We start from the raw sequence: 17,323 nt of genomic DNA on the forward strand, positions 1-17,323 counted from the left end.
GTCAGTGGGGAGCGGAGCCTGCAGGGGCGCTTTGTCGGCCTCGGGCCCATCCTGCGGGGCTGGGCCCTCCTGCACATTAGTGGGGTCCTTGCAGGGCCCTGGTGCCTTCCTCTCCTCTTGGCGGGGGGGGGGTGCTGGCCCCGCATTGCCCCTGCTGGCAACCTGGGCGTAGGTGGTCCCCCGCTGTCGGCATGCCCTATAGGAGGTGGCCCGCATCCCCGCAAAGGTTGCAGCTTTTCTCTTGTGGGCAATCCTTTGCAAGGTGTCCCTCCTCCCTGCAGATGGTGGCTTTGCAGTCGGCCGCCACGTGACCTGACCTACCACTGGCATGGCAGACTTTAGGTTGCCCTGCATAGGTCAGGTAGCCCCTGCTCCCGCCGATCGGGAAGCTGGACGGTGGGTGTACAACGTTCCAGTCCGCGCCCATCCTCAGCGTCACCTTGACCTGCCTCTTACTGGTCCGGATGCCAAAGGGGTCCATGATGTCAGTTAGGTCCCCTTCCACCTTCACATACCTTCCAAGGAAGGTCAGGACATCAACTGCTGGCACATGCGGGTTGTACATGTGTACAGTCACCATACAGCTCCTCTGCGCCAGCATCACAAACAGCGGGACAGTGGTCAATAGAGAGAGGGGACCCTCACCTCCTTTCTCCTTGAAAACCTCCGGGAAGCGCTCGCAAAGCTTGGCACTCCTGAAGGTCACATCGTAAAAACCTCCTCCGGGGAAATCCTGCAGGCAGTAAATATCTGCAGCAGCGAACCCGCAACAGTCCAACAGGACCATCTTCACGAAGAAGGTGCAGTCCACAGGTGCACCTTCATCACCTTCTTCACGGAAACACGGATGGTGTTCGGGACGCCCTGACCTGGGGCACGAGCACTTGCCGCAGCCATCGTTGCAGGTTGGCTGCTCTCCTGAACCAGCGTTAGGTCGAAGCCAGCATTAAGATCCACTCGTTGCAAGGGTGCACAGCCAACCCGACGTCTTCCTTTCACCTCCAACACAGCGCTCTCCGCCTCTCGGTCCACAAGAGAGTGGGTCTTTATTTTGTTCCAGATGTAAGCTGGTTCACTGAGCTTGAAGGTTTGTTCCCAGATGTTTCATCACCATTCTAGGCAACATCAACAGTGAGCCTCCGATGAAGCGCTGGTGTTATGTCTGGCTTTCTATTTATCTGTTTAGGTTTCCTTGGGTTGGTGATGTCGTTTCCGGTGTTGATGTCATTTCCTGTTCTTTTTCTCAGGAGGGTGGTAGATGGGCTCCAAATCAATGTGTTTGTTGATGGAGTTCCGGTTGGAATACCATGCTTCTAGGAATTCTTGTGCGTGTCTCTGTTTGGCTTGTCCCAGGATGGATGTGTTGTCCTTCCTCATCTGTATGTAAGGATACTAGTGATAGTGGGTAATGTCTTTTTGTGGCTAGTTGATGTTCATGTATCCTGATGGCTAGCTTTCTGCCTGTTTGTGACAGTTCTTGCAAGGTATTTTGTAAACGACGTTCGTTCTGTTTGTTGTCTGTATAGGGTTTTAGTGCATTGGTGGGTTTGTGGACTACCATGATGCCAAGAGGTCTGAGTAGTCTGGCAGTCATTTCCGAGAAGTCTTTGATGTAGGAGAGAGTGGTTATGGTTTCTGGGCACGTTTTGTCTGTTTAACCACTCTCCCCTATATCAAAGGCATTTCAGAAATGACTGCCAGACTACTCAGACCTCTTGGCATCATGGTAGCCCACAAACCCACCAACACACTAAAACAGCAGCTAATGAACTTAAAAGACCCGATACAGACAACAAGCAAAATGAATGTCATTTACAAAATACCTTGCAAGAACTGTGACAAACACTACATTGGACAAACAGGCAGAAAGCTAGCCACCAGGATACATGAACATCAACTAGCCACAAAAAGACATGACCCACTATCACTAGTATCCTTATAAACAGATGAGGAAGGACACCACTTTGACTGGGACAACACATCCATCCTGGGACAAGCCAAACAAACAGAGACACGCACGGGAATTCCTAGAAGCATGGCATTCCAACCGGAACTCCATCAACAAATACATTGATTTGGAGCCCATCTACCACCCTCCTGAGAAAAAGAACAGGAAATGACATCACCAACCCAAGGAAACCTAAACAGATAAATAGAAAGCGGGACATAACACCAGCGCTTCACCAGAGGCTCATTGATGATGTTACCTAGAATGGTGATGAAACGTCTGAAAACGAACCCTCCAACTCAGCGAGAAAACTTGCATCCAGAACCTCAGCCTGAGCTACAAATTTTCTCGGAGCTTAAACATCCTACATTAACTTTATTGCAAATTTGTGGAATAAACAAATGAGCAACAGAATGGATGATTTTTTTTGTGCGCACACATCAGGAACTGTAAAGCACCTAGTGCAGAAATTCAAGTGAAGGAGAAAGGATCACCAATAATTGTTGATCTTCCTCCATTTCTCATCTGACTTTTCCCAAAAACAGGTTCTGTAACTTCTGGTGCAGTGGTAGAATCTGTACCTCTGCATCAGGAGGTTTGATTTCAAGTCATACCTACTCCAGGGATATGAAAGAATACTTCGAAAAAGGTTGCTCAGAAACTATAATAAATCTGAGAATTTCACAAAAGTCATCATCTCTAGCTAAGAGGTTTTTAGTAACATTTATGAAGTATTTTGCACTCAGAGTAACAACCTATACATGAGCACCCTTCAGATGTTACCCACAGTGAAATGGTTCCTATACAGTTAAAAATTCATTTACAAGGCTAAACTTACACAAAGTTATACAAATTATATATTCAGCCTTCCTCTTAAAATTTTAGTTTCACTCAGCTTTTTCAAATCACCCATTTCTACTTTTGTCAAAGTGAAACGTTATTGAGATCTGCTCCAAGATTTCTTAACTTAAAAATGAATTACTCACACCTTATGTTCTGGATGTGAATTCGCTGTCACACATTTCTATTTCAAGGGGACCTACTCCACGTGCTTAGTAACTTGATCTCGGATGCTGTCATCTCTATGACATCACGTGAACTTCAAAGTTACTTGCAAAATCTATGATCTGCTAAAGACACTTGTAATATTCCAGGCTTCTCACTTTTTAAACTGAAAAAGTAAGTCTGCCCAGAAATTCTCCTAACAAAGCTGAGGGTCAATCCATTTGTAAATAAATATTTAGTCTTGGGGTAGGGGCAACTAAGGCAAAGCCATCTATTCTGTTCACCCGTTTCTACTTTTCTTGAGATAATGGCAGAGGGATATTTCAAAGGCACTAATGGTCCAATTAGTAATATGCTTTATTTCCTTAACAACCTGTTCAGAGACATCATTACACAACTTTGGAGCAAGCAGAACTTGGACATGGGCCTCTTAGCCCAGAGGGAGGGGCACTGTTACTGCACCACAAGAGTCCTGCAAAAATATTTCCATTATATTTCTAAACCAACTTATTGAAACATGTTATGACATGTCATGGGGGTACGTGGGTGGGTGGGAGGGATGGTACTTGATTGTACACCTTCTGGCCTGAAAATAGGGACTTTACCGGTATGCCACAATAGGCCCAATTAGGAGTCATCACTTGGCATCACATCATAGAAGATAAAGATGCCAAATCCTCTTTCCTTAAGCACATCAGTAAGCCAGTTTAATTTTTAATATAAAATAAAGGTTTCATTTTATTTTCTAGGTGTTTGTCTACAAGTTACCAAATGTAACTTTCACAATTTGCTATGGCAGAATTTAAATCATTAACCTGTACCATAACCTGGGCATCCAGATATAACCCCAATGAATTCTTTGCAGAAGGCAGTTTGGTACCTTTTATTACATTTTTAAAAGCTCCTCAGATATCCTGCCACATACCTAATATACTTTGTACACGTGAGTTTCAACAAGATAGCCATCCCACTTTCCACGGACATGGAGTCAGTCTGCAATCACATTACAGTGCACAGCGTTCCTTTACAATATAAATGAAGAACTGCTTCTGGAACAGCAGCCTTACAAGGATGTCCTGCTCCCTTGTAGCATTAAAACAAACTAAATCCAAGAAGCAAACAACCAGTAAGCTGAGAAAGCCCAGTTGTTTTTGAGTTGTTGCCCACAATGTAAATGGAAGATATTCCACAAAGCCAGGGATATTTCAGAAATGTGGTATGTTAGTGAAGCACTGTCCCCATTTTTCATTTGGATTTATAATTTACTGTTACTGGCATGTTAGCTGCGAGGCAGTAGTGTTTCAGTAGACAGACAGAAGCACTAACCAGGAATTCAGCATAGCTCAGAAAACTAAACGAAACTTGAAGATAAAGACAAGATGGTTGTCTCAATTAATTACATCTGTTATAATATACACCGTTTTTTTTTGTCTGGCCGGACTGTTTCGATTCAAGGGCTGGATCCGTTAATGGATTTATTTGGTCAGCAGTACCAAGCACACAGAGGCACATGTGTGCACAAGGAGGACCAGAATGTGTGGTGTCGCTCCCAACAGTTGGTGGTGACAGCAACAACATTACACAGGGCTGAGAGATTGTTTCTGTGAAAGATGGTTTCCTTAAGAGTGGTATTAACAGGGATTGAGGATGACGGCATGGAAAGGCCAGCATGGGAGTGGTGACTGAGATGACAGAATTGGTTAAGTGTGGAAAACAGAGTGGACAATTATTTTAAAGGATTCACAATTCAGAAGCTACTGTGGGAGAAATGAAGATTCAATACGTATAAATCACTAGCTAACACTTTTCTAAAAGCTATCAGGTGAACTGAAAAAAAATCCACACTTTGAATTCATAAACCACACAAAATTTTCTGAAACTTGGAGAAAGATGCAATAACCTTTAGACATCTGAGAGGCACAGAACATTTTTTATTATTATTTTTGCACATCCTTTGCAAAGAAAGCCTTACAAATTTATCAGACTGGTAATAGCCCTTCATGTATACCCTAATTCTTTCTACAACCTTCAAGTGATTTTTCCCTTGTACTTTTCAGGTTTCCTTCACACACAATCCAGTTAGTTATAGAAACAAAATTTGCTTCACGGAGGCACAGGACAATTGGCACATGCTCATTGCTAGCTGAGACTTTTGTTGCCTTGCCCTTCTAGTGTTGCAAGTTGGTGTACAGGTTGTTTTTGCAAAAAAAAAGTTGAACCACCACCACTGAATTACAAATTTGAATAAGAGTACCTGTGGCTCAATACAGTAGCAGATAGTTACATTCTTTTGTATCGAACAATTTCCTTCATTTCTGGACAGATGCTGCAGTAAGTGTATTAACAGCTAGGGGATGGGTTAGGGAACAGAGAGGCTGCTGCAAAACGGCACTCATCAGGCAAGTCATGCTCCCAACAGCGATAGGGTACAGGAGTTCGGATGGCAGAGTGGTTCATGGCCATTTCCAATCAGCCTCATTCCTCATAACTCAATCATCCTATACTTGGTAATTAGCTTTGTACTCTTTCTGGGTACGTTCAAAAGCTCGGGCAGGGATCACAAAAACTGCCCACCTTTAAATTGGGTGGTAGCCAACCACTACTTCATGGGTTTAAGGCCACTCATGCTGTAGATAAAAAGTGATGATAACAATCTAAATCTTCCAGTTTTCTACATAATCTAACTCCAACGGACATGTTACCGCTCAAACTTACAGTAATGAGCGGTTGTAATGTTGCTGTGAAACTTGCATTGCGAACAAGAACATCATTGTGGTGAGGAAGCTGCTTTAGTCTATGATAGATACTGAAATTGCAACAGGCAGATTTCAAAGGCAAGCTTTTCAAATCTGGAGAAAAACGATTTCTAACCCGAGTTCCAGATTCTAAGAGTATAAACAAATCACAAGGCAAAATTGACAATTTCTTATATATTCCTAGGACTGTTTCTTCAAATGGAGAGTGATGTAGCTTTTCATAGTACAAGATTGTAATTCTGTTAAAATCTTTGTTGAAAGAATAACTACCAGTAGAAATGCTTTAAATAAAGATATATTGTTATGCTAAAAGCCTTCAAATATTTATATAATCATTGAGTTATACAGCACAGGAGGAGATCCTTCATAGCATAATACCCACACCAGGCATCATGCGCCTATCTATTCTATTCCTGTTTTCCAGTACTTGGCCCCTAACCTCGTGGGCTGTGGAATATCATGTAATCAAAGTACTCCTTAAATGTTGTCATGGTACCTGCTTTGGACTACCCTTTCCAACAAGGAGTTCCAGATACTGTACTAATTACCCTCTTGGTGAAAACCTTAAAGAACAAAGAAAAAGGAAAATTACAGCACAGGAAAAGGATCTTCAGCCCTCCAGGTCCTCTATCTAAACCTGTCGTTTATTTTCAAAGGATCTGTATCCCTCTGCTCCCTGCCCATTCATGTATCTGTCTAGGTATATCTTAAATGACGCTACTGTGCCCGCCTCTACCACCTCCGCTGGCAATGCGTTCCAGGCACCCACCACCCTCTGAGTAAAGAACTTTTCATGCATATCTCCCTTAATCTTTTCACCTCTCACCTTGAAATCGTGACCCTAGTAATCAAGTCCCCCACTCTGGGTAAAAGCTTCTTGCTATCCACATCCTAATCTACTCAACCTCTCTTCATAGCTAACACCCTCCATGCCAGGCAACATCCTGGTGAACCTCCTCTGTGCCTTCTCCAAAGCATCCACACATCCCTTTGTTAATGTGGCGACCAGAACTGTATGCAGTATTCCAGATATGGTCAAACCAAAGTCCTATACAACTGTAACATTACCTGCAAAATCTTGTACTCAATACCCTGTCTGATGAATGAAAGCATGCTGTATGCCTTTTTGACCACTATCGACCTGCGTTGCCACCTTCAGGGTACAATGGACCTGAACACCCAGATCTCTCTGTGCAACTTCCGCCAAGGCTTTTCCATTTACTGTATAGTTCGCTTTTGAATTGGATCTTCCAAAACGCATTTGCCAGGATTGAACTCCATCTGTCATTTCTCCACCCAACTCTCCAATCTATCTATATTCTGCTGCATTCTCTGACAGTTCCCTTCACTATCTGCTACTCCACCAATCTTAGTGTCATTGGCAAACTTGCTAATCAGGCCATCTATACCTTCCTCCAGATCATTTATGTATTTCACAAACAACAGTGGCCCCAACACCACTGGTCACAGTTCTCCATTTTGAGAAACTCGATAATGTTTAAAATCTCCTCTAAATCTACCGTCCTTTACTTGAAATCTATACCCGAGGTTAGTGATTTCTGTACTAAGGGGAAAAAGGTTTCTTCCTATCCACCTACTTCCACCCCTCATAATGTTACACACCCCAGTCAGGTCCCCCTCAGCCTAATCTGCTTTAAGAAAAGCAACCCCAGTCTCTTTGTAGCTTAAATACCCGTGATCAGGCAACATCTTGGTTAATCTCTCCTGCACCAGCTCTAGTTCAACTACATCCCTCCTATTATGTGGCAACCACTCCTGCACACACAATTCTCTAGCAGTGGTCTAACTAATATCTTATAGAGAGCCAAAGCTCTCTTCTGGCATTTGTTGCCTTGACTAAAGGCAAGTATCTCTATGCCTCCTTGATGACTGAAATACAAAGTAAGAAAATTCAACAGAATAGCCAGCTCAACATCTATGAAATAAGAATCAGAATACGGAACAAGTAATGTAATATAAAGAGGAGAAATATTCCATTGGAAATGATAAATAAATTCAATTCAATTAAATACAAATGGTATTTAACAAAACTACTGGAAATTCAACATTCACATTTAAGTTACTAATTCTGCTGTAAATATTGCCATAACTGTATAAACATGTTGCTACAAGGCCAGAAACTCTCAATACCAGGTTATGGAGCAACAGGTTTATTTGAAAACGCAAGCTTTTGGAGCTTCATTCCTATAACCTGATGTTGAGAGATTTCTGGCCTTGTCCACCTCAGTCTAACACTGGCACCTCCACATCATGTTCTTCCACTAGGAGATAGTAGGAACTGCTGAAGCTGGGGTCAGATGTTTTTACACTTATCATCAAGACTCTCATAATATCTAAGTAATGAGATTAGCCATAATCCTCGATGAACCATATACATCTCCTTCACTGGAAAGGTTAATTATATAGCTCAATGGGTACCACTCCTCGATTGAGGGGCATGACATAGAGGCAAGGCCTCAACGAATGATGACAGAAGGCAAGGGGATTTAATGTGTGCCATTTGTGTCATACTACATCACATGCCAGCTGAATCAATCAACCGACAGCATTGCTGATAAACTGGGGAAAATCATTATTAATCTTGAAGTCACAAGGGAAGTCACTAGTATACATTAAAATTTCTCAATTCATCTGTGCTCACGAAGCACACAGATAAGTCTCGGATCATCTAAGAAATGCTTTTCCTAATTTCACAAAATCTCAATCTCTGCATTACAACATATCATGATTTCTTTAAGAAAATACCCCTCCAGACCCCAGTAAAGCTCAAAGAATTGGAGGAATCTCAAGTCATTCATGAAATGTGATTACAGAGAAATTATTTTAAAGGCTGAATTAAAATACTTTCATCCTCTAAGCAAACTGTCATCAAGCCTCATGATCACAGATTGAAGGATGTAGTAGCGCTCCCTGATGTTTTGCCTGATACTCAAAACAGTTTTCCCTAACTGAAAACTTGATCTTAAGTTCACGTGCTGGATCAGCACATACCTAACACAGTATTATTACAATAGTTACAGTGAAATAAATAGTAATTCAAATAGCTGAATGAGCCATAGCACATGGTTCCAAGAATCCAACAACTCCAATTAAGTGCTGCTGTTCAACTTCACCTTAAATTCCATAATGAACTTCTGTTTTGCAAAGCCAGCTCATCACCATTGTCTCAACTCACACAGCTAATTCCTAGCAGTAGTATTGTAACTGCAGACACAAAACTGCATTGTCAGTACAAATAGCACAAAATAGATCACATGGAAAAGTAAAAATAAACTTACATCTTAAACTTTGAAGAAACTTAGGAGTTTCAAAATAAATTTCATTCTAAGATGCATCTCTCTTATTCAAACTCTAAGTTATATACTTAGGGGGGAAAAAAAGTACCAGTTTCATTCAATCTCAAAATCCATTGTCAGACCATAAGTTATAGAATGACTGAATCAGGTCAGTGCCTGGCTCTTTGGTAGAACTGTCCAGTTAATGTCACACCCCACAGTCTTGTAATTATTTTCCTTTGAGTGTTTATTCAATTCACTTTCAAATTTACGATTCTGTTTCTATTATCACTTCAGAAAACATTCTGGATCACAACAACTCACCATCAAATAAAGCCTTGGCATCTCATCCTACGACCTGTAGCAATTTGTATACATTCCTATACCAATTTTAACATGTGCACATTTTAGTTCATCTGGCCTGTCATCATTGATTGTAAAACATATCATTTCAAACTTCTCTTAATTTATAGGTCATCAATCATTTGCTAGTGCACTTCAGTCACCTTGAAGTCTTGTTTCTCGCCTCATTAATTACTACATTTCCAAGCTCTGTACAACACAAACTTTAAAATTATATCTGCTGTACCAAATCTAGGCTAATCAATAGCAAAAAGATCAGTGATCCTAATGCGTACATCCCTCCAGCCTGAAACAGCATTCATCTTTAATGAGGAAAAGTCATTGACCTGAAACATTAACAGTTTCTCTTTATAAAGATGCTGCAGGATCCACTGAGTATTTCCAACTTTGTTACTACTCCATTAACCACTACTGTTTACTTTCTTCACTTAAACTTTATATCCATGTTGCCAGATTTCCCCAAACCCCGTGGTCTATCAATTCAGTAACAAGGAATTTCTGAAAACACACACAATCATGTTCATCATCACAATAGTCTTTTACTGTGAAGAACTTGACAAATAAGTCAAACATAACCTGCTTTAACAAATCCAGACTTCAAATGATTACTCAATATTGATCCAAACATCACTTAATTTTGTCCAGATTATTGGTGCTAAAAGCTTCTTTTGATGCTAACCTAATTAGCCCATAATTGCTGCTTTATCCCACTTTAAACATGTTAAATCCTTTGGTAGTGCCCCACAGCATACAAAATTGAGAGATTACGACTACAGCGTTTGTAATTTCCACCTGTACCTCGGTCAATAATATGGCAGGCATCCCATCTGGACGATGTAGCTGTTCTTTTTTCGAGAACTGCTTGCTTTTAAATACGTCTTTTTATATATTTTGATTCTAAAACCACAGTCTCTTATTTTTAACAAACAGATGCAAATACTTGTAAATTGCCTTAGTCGTGCTCTCTGCCAGTTCAAGTCGATCTTTCTGGTCCTCAATCGCCAAATCCTGCCTTTGATCGTCCTGTCATTGTTTATGATAGTCATAAAAGACCGTTGACTTACGCTTATTTTCTCCTTGTCCCTGTTAGTTTCTAAGTTTATCGTTACGCTTTTCACATTTGGCTTTGTTATCAGTGGTATTTTGAATCGTAAATTAGTCCATGAGGTGTCCTTTCCGAGTTTCATTTTAATGTTTAAAACTATAGCTATCCAACTAACTTTAAATTGCCCTTCTTTTCCCTCGTCCAGCAAAGTTTCTATTCCGCACCCAACCCACCTTCACACCGAAAGCACCCGCCCCGGGCACCCAATTGCCGAAAGCTGAATTGGAGTTTCTAAACTGGAAGGACATCTCTTGTGGAATTACTGCATTTTAATTCTGGCGAAATCATGCAGCATTGACGCTGCTGTGAATTATTTTCAGTCTAACCTTGTGAACCAGCACAACATCCAGAAGCACCACTCTGCCCATCTCCACCACAACTGCAACTACCCAGGATATTCCAACAATCCCACCGCGCAACAATGCCAAACTTCGTTTTTGTCTACACTTGTTTAGAAAACAAGACTTGGTTAAAATTTCATGACGGCTGGACCTAACTGAGAAGGTTAGAGGCCAGAGATGGGAATTAGTTTCCCTTCTTTGCCGGGGAGGATGTAAATTAGATGCGAAGGCTCGGGCGGTGACAAATAAAGGAGAATCCAACACACCCAAAACCCAGTAATACAGAGCTAAAATAGCCTGCCTTTTCTTTCCTCTGAGACGAGTTCCTTCGGCACCAGAGGGAGAAGGCTACGTGGACTCGACCTTATGCTAAAAACATTTCCTAGTAACTTTTTTTCCAGCCCGACTCTTCCTCCCTCCACCACCCCGTGCCGCCTGCCTTTTCTTCTCCTTTGCCAACCCGATTCTCACCTCTTTCCCAAACTAGGCCGGACTCCCAAGCCAAGTGAAAGGCTCCTCTCGATACAAACTTGCGCCTTGGCGGGGGGTGAATAAAACGGCCGAAAGCTCCTTCTGGCGGTTGATACCCACTAACCTGTTGACGGAGAAAGAGAGCCGGGCTTGATGCCGGTGTCTGAGATCAGACACTCGGCTGTGAGCGAAGGAGCTTCACGATCGGAGCCCCCTTACTCTGTGTGTTTGCCGGGGGTGGTTGTTGGATTTGTTTTGTTCGACACCTCCTCACCTCGAATGGAGGATTCCAACTGCCTCCGGCCGCGAGCGGTGCGTTCTTTCTTGGGGGAGGGCGGGGGTAGGGAGGAGTAAAAATAAACGGACTCTGTGCCTGGCTGAGGACGCGACCCGTGCGTGTGCGCGCAGTCGCTCGCGAGGGCTCCTCAACCTCGCCCCCTTCGGAAGAGGGAGGTACAAGCTCGTTGAGTTTCGGGTGAAGGGAAAGTGGAGGTGGGTGTGGGAGAAATGGATGCGCGCGCATGCCTGCTCCAACTTAGGCCCGGCCGCGCGCGCGCATGCCTGCTCCAACTTAAGCCCGGCCGCGCGCGCGCACTCACTGGAGACAAAGGTGAAAGCCCGAGCTGCGCCAGGAATGTTTTATTTTGCAATGCGATCCCAGCGGCGGAGGGGAGAAAGGAGGAGGAGGGGCTCGATCGGATCGGGTTAGTTCAGGGAGCTTTGGAAATCACAACACCTGACTGTCGCAGTCTTCTTGCAGACTTGAAGCAAAGCAGATCTACCCCAGCACCTCCGCTTATCCCTTCCTGGGACTGGAGCCAGCCTTCTCAACACTTTTCTGAAACTATTTCGCGGTCTTGCCGGGCGACTCCTTTATTTCCACCCCATCCCCCTCCACTGGTGAATCGCTACATGGTGCAAGAAAAAAAACAGAAACTAGTGTCAATTCTCAATTCCAAGTATCCCTGGAAAGATCACAGGTTGCCTCAGTTTGAGGCCTGAACAAAAATGCCATGCCCGACCTTAATACCGAACACGGTCAACTTCAGCGGGACGTCTGCGAAAGACAAGAGTGCTTGGGCTGCTCTTGGTCGATAGTCATATCAGAAAGGCTAAACATGCTGCTTGGCCTGCTGTATTCATGCAGCTCCACACCTTGTTATCTCAGAAAGGCTAAACTCAGGATATGAAATGCTGAAGAAACTCGGATCTGGCTGTAGGGACGTGAATGTTTCGAGTCCCGTTTACTTCGGGAACTCGAACACTTTCTGTTTTTATTTCAGATTTCCAGCATCCGCAACATTTTGCGTTGACGTCAGGGAGAACAAACTAATTCCAACATTCCCACAAATAACTTCACCGTGTCTTGAATACCAAAGGCAAATATTATTGCAAACAACTGAGGTGGAGGTTTCGTATCAACAAAATATTCTCAGAATCAATATCTGCCTCAAATACAGCCAAGTTTCCAGACTCTGCTGCAATTAGTGCAATGAGCTGATTTGGGTAAATGATTTGCTGCCCTCCCGCTATCGCGCAATGTTGTGATACACGCCCATCTGTTTTCAGTTTGGTGCCTACCAACCACATTACTTGTCACAATCCACTTCCCCCGCCCTGGTTCTGAGTGTTTGGCTACATCTTCCGATAAGCTAATGACGCTGCTAATTGTAGGCCTTGACGAACTTTTAAAAAATGAAAGCGAGTCCAAAATGCTGTAGAATGCACAGGCTATTGGCGAGTTTATGAATCGGCGTGTGAAATTTTATAGACGAAGTTGACTTAGGTTGTTAAATAGCTCCCTGATTTTGGAGATTTAGAAAAAAAAACATTGTGGATCGCACGCTTGGCGAGTGAAAAGTTGTTACTATCCTGTCGTTTTTCATGGACACAGAATCCGTTCCTGTGAAGATGCATGTAAGCGTGATATCTTCAAAGATACGTGAAAATTATACGCATCTCGGGGGCATAACAAGCATTAAGACCAAATTCTAATATCCAATTTTCCGTGTGTGTAGTTGAAGGTATAACCCTACTTTCTTTAACTGTTCTCTGCTATCACCGGTTTGATGGACTGTATTTAAGACTAGCGACGAAGATTTGTGCAAGGTCTGTCACACAGTCTCGAACGATGGGTAACAAGTTTTGTCTTGAATCATTGAATCATTTATTGTCACGTGTATTCGGTGTAAAACTACAGTGAAAAGTGGGTACCTTGAGAGCGCCATTCATAAGAATAAGAAAAAAAATAATTTAAGCGAGTCCAACTGTCTTTTCCACCGCGCAGTCTCCCTTCCTTTGCAGTTACGTGTTTTCTGCTCCCCGATAAACAGTTTGACAGATATCTTTAATCAACCTGTTCTGGAGCAGGTGGCCCTCGAAGCGGCATATTCTGGCCCAGAGATAGGGGCCGTAGCGCCACAATTCCCTGCCCAACTGGTTTTGTGAAAAGATAACGAGGTGTAGAGCTGGATGAACACAGCTGGCCAAGCAGCATCAGAGGAGCAGGAAGGTTGACGTTTCGGACCTAGACCCTTCAGAAAGAGTCCACTTCTAAAGATAATTCGCATTTTACCCGGATTATGGAAATCTGCCCTTCTCCGAATCGAATTTTTACCAACCAAGGACACAGACAAAATTTAGCATGTTTATCAAGTAAGACAATTGTAAATTGCAAAGATTTAAAATCGATAGTTGTTCTTAACGTAGGCTATTATAACTATTATAATGTTAATATTCAAAATATGTATTGAGTAAACGTGCTATATTAAAAACACTATATTACCACCAGCCTACGATACTTGTGCTCAAGTTATCACACGTTTAATTTTCATCTAACCATCCTCCATTTCCTCACTAAATTATGAATTAAGGAAGTAAAATAGAGCCCATGGAATACCACTGAATTAAATGTGAGGCTTTTAAAAAGCAATTTTAAATTAGATGCATATGTTGTGATGCCTTAACCCCATCCCGACACACCCATCCCACATCAGCTCTCATGCACCTCACCTCAAATTCTCACTGAGTTTAGCAGGATGCCAAAAACAGTCACACAGGAAAATACCTGGGAAACACAAATACCAAATAAAAGTCTAAAGAAGAGTCAAACTGAACTCAAAATATGAACTCTCTTTCTCTCTCTACAGATCCTGCCAGACCCACTAAGTTTCTCCAGCACTTTCTGTTTTTATCTGTTTTCCAGCACTACAGTATTTTTGCTTTTATAAAAGTCCTGTTGTTGTAAACAAGAAGACAATGTTTATTTTATCCAGCATGCCTATAATAACAGAATATAACTATTCTGTTTTTATATAAAATTGAGTGTTTTTGGAGGATTTGGTTTGCCTCATCTGAAACTTTGGGCATCTCTGAAGTTTTCTTTCACTACTAAAGTTTCTGCTTCCAAAATATGGGTCAGATCTTCATTGATACTCAAAATGAAATAAATCAATTCAAACAGAATTAATTTATTATTATTTCAAACCTAATAAATATTTGGGAATATTCAAAATAAAAACCAAAAGAACTGCAGATGCTGTAAATCAGGGACAAGTTGCTGGAAGAGCTCAGCAGGTCTGGCAACATCTGTGAAGAGAAAATCAGAGTTAATGTTTCAAATCTGGTGAACCTTCTGAGGAAGGGTGATTGGATCCAAAACATTAACTCTGATTTTCTCTTCACAGATGCTGCCAGGCTTGCTGAGTTTTTCCAGCAACTTCCATTTGTGTTGGGAATATACAAAGCCTTTGTGTGGAGAGTATTTTGTTCTGAAGCTAGTCTAACTTGAATCTAGGATTATTCCAGATATAAAACTGTGAAATAGCACCTTGCCCATTTAAACATCATTCATTGTTCTGAAAACATTTGACAACATTTGGACAAGCATATGGACGTACATGGAATAGTGTAGGTTAGATGGGTTTGAGATCGGTATGACAGGTTGGCACAACATCGAGGGCCAAAGGGCCTGTACTGTGCTGTTATGTTCTATGTTCTAACATTTAATTCTCCTTGCTTTAAAATGAATATAAATAGTTGTATTTAATACATCTTACAAGATGCATTATTTGATTCTTCTTATTCCATAGCAACATGTGGGGAGGTGTCAATGATGCAGTGATTAGTTATCCTGCCTCAGAGCTGGAAGCACTGGGTTTATCCCTCATTCAGGACTAGGTGGTCAATGGAGTCATGTTCACAATGTGGCCAAACAATGTGAGTATCAGGGAGAAATTCCGGGTCAGCCATGTGTGGAACAGGATATTGGAGCTTCTACAATCCCAATTTGTAACTTGAGGCCACTAATGTATGAAAAAATGCATGGTGTTACAACAGTTTGAATTCCTGCATGAACTGAAACAAAATAGCATCAATGGAAATTCCCTTATCACTCAGTTAGAAGGGCAATTCGGGTAACCATGTTGACAGCCAATGTCAGTCAATGTACAAAATCAAATGTCACTGTTATTGTCATGCTAAAATGTTTACACCTTACATTTTGCAAGTTGGTTGCTACATTTCGCACACATCTACTTTATTGGCTGTAAAATGCATTGAGACTTTCTCTGATAATGAAACCTTCAATATAAATACAAGTTTTTTTTCCCTAATGGTGTGTCAGCCCAGCATTGCTTTAATTGATTCATGAACCTCTTCAGTGTTTTATTACCAGTGCTTTTTTGAACAAAATTTGATTAGAAAGTGGAGCCTTTGATTCCCTCTATTAACACTCTTGTCAAATACAAATAGGAGTGAAGATCCGTATGTGGTTACTTACATAGAAATGCTGAGCTATCTCCAAGTCACTGGAATACAAGTCACAACCATAAGATGAGAGTTGCCAGTCTGTGATCAGTAACTATGATGCAAAGTTCACTACGGTCTGCACAGTGCTGGTACAGACCTACAGTGCATAATGACAACCACATTACAGGTGACAATTATGAATTGGATAGTGACAACTGATCATTATATTCATGTCATTAATGTAGCAAGTATCTGAAACAAAACTACCTTTTCTCTAAACTTTATTGTTGGTTGTGGTGTTTTACATGCCCCATGTCAATGTTTATTTTGGGCCCCCTTCATTATACTGGTTAAAGACAGTAAATACTATTCAAAATGGTTGTAATGTGCTAGACTAGTGAATGAATGAAACTAGCTCTTCCTCTGTTGCCACAGTGTTACATTAAGTTTTTTCCAGGATACAGTATGGAAACAAACCTATTCAGACCAAATGCCCCAGAAGAACCACCTCCTATCCACCTTCATCTAATGCTTCTCAACCTGTCCTTATTTCTGCCTTTCGTGCTTACCTAGAAATCTCTTCAATGCATATTTTAAAAATTTAAGATGGACTTGTGAATCCTTCAAACATGAGAAGATGACAGAGAATTGAAACTACAAATGCTTTGAATGTAGAACTGTGATTTTAAAATTTTTTTTTAAAGCCAACATATTTCATTATTCAACACCATTGATACTGTTACTGCTCCAAATGGAGTGGTAACAACAGTATATATTATCTGTAATATTTTTAAAAATATGCATAAAATATAACTAAAATATTCAGAAATATTGAAATTGCCTTTTAAGTTTTGCCAAGCATTTGGCTTTTCTTCACCTGGTACAAGAAGAAGGTATTATACTTCCTAACTAACTATATATGTGATACGGAGATAGCAAGAACTGCACATGCTGGAGTCAGAGTCATTACGTCCATTGATTTAAATCGTTTACAGAGCGAGAAGCACTTGGATTACTTTTGACGGAGCTGCTGACAGTGGGGAAACAAGGGGTACAGGAGGCAGTCGATGCCCTCGCCCCCAGGAACCAAACACCAACCGTAACCTGTTTCACCTGTCATTCGCACACAACCCAATGTTTGGAAGGACATCACAGTTACAACCAATGGGACTCCGACATCGTCGCTCTATCGCAAGTGGTCTATTCATGGCGCGTGTGAGTAGGGATGCAGACCCGGGCAGACCTATATATAGTGTGAAGCTGGATGAACACAGCAGGCCAAGCAGCAT

General features: G+C 41.7%; 1 protein-coding gene across 3 annotated transcripts in view; it reads right to left on the minus strand.

Annotated features, from left to right (window-relative positions):
- The window catches only part of LOC125455573 (protein PALS1-like), a 101,495-nt gene extending 89,810 nt beyond the window's left edge, over positions 1 to 11,685 (minus strand). Inside the window, exon 1 of one of the 3 annotated variants that reach the window (XM_048537706.2) lies at positions 11,410 to 11,685. The gene's annotated coding sequence lies outside the window, so the exon portion shown is untranslated. Of the gene's footprint in view, positions 1 to 11,285 lie in introns of all 3 variants that reach the window. The other 2 variants (XM_048537705.2, XM_059649232.1) reach the window with 2 other exon arrangements.
- Positions 11,686 to 17,323: the final 5,638 nt, after the last annotated feature.

This window comes from Stegostoma tigrinum, chromosome 10, assembly GCF_030684315.1.
Source record: "Stegostoma tigrinum isolate sSteTig4 chromosome 10, sSteTig4.hap1, whole genome shotgun sequence".
Taxonomy (NCBI): Eukaryota; Metazoa; Chordata; class Chondrichthyes; order Orectolobiformes; family Stegostomatidae; genus Stegostoma; species Stegostoma tigrinum.